Here is a 298-nt window from a genome sequence, read left to right as displayed (position 1 = left end):
ACTCAACCATCAAAACCTTTCGCACCGATAGAGGAGGAGAGCTTACCTCAGCTGAGTTCAATCTATTCTGTGAAGAGAATGGAGTTAAAAGGCACCTAACCGCGCCTTACACACCTCAACAAAATGGTGTTGTGGAGAGGAGAAACTGAACCTTGATGGGAATGACAAGAAGTATGCTGAAGGCAATAAAGATGCCGAACTACTTGTGGGATGAAGTTGTACGACATTCAACTTACCTCATCAACAGAGTTCCTACAAAAGCCTTGAAAAATCAAACGCCATACGAATGCCTTACATC

The sequence above is a fragment of the Brassica oleracea genome, chromosome C4, assembly GCF_000695525.1.
Source record: "Brassica oleracea var. oleracea cultivar TO1000 chromosome C4, BOL, whole genome shotgun sequence".
NCBI lineage: Eukaryota > Viridiplantae > Streptophyta > Magnoliopsida > Brassicales > Brassicaceae > Brassica > Brassica oleracea.
The sequence above is the reverse complement of the archived record's forward strand: the minus strand, read 5'-3'. Positions refer to the sequence as shown.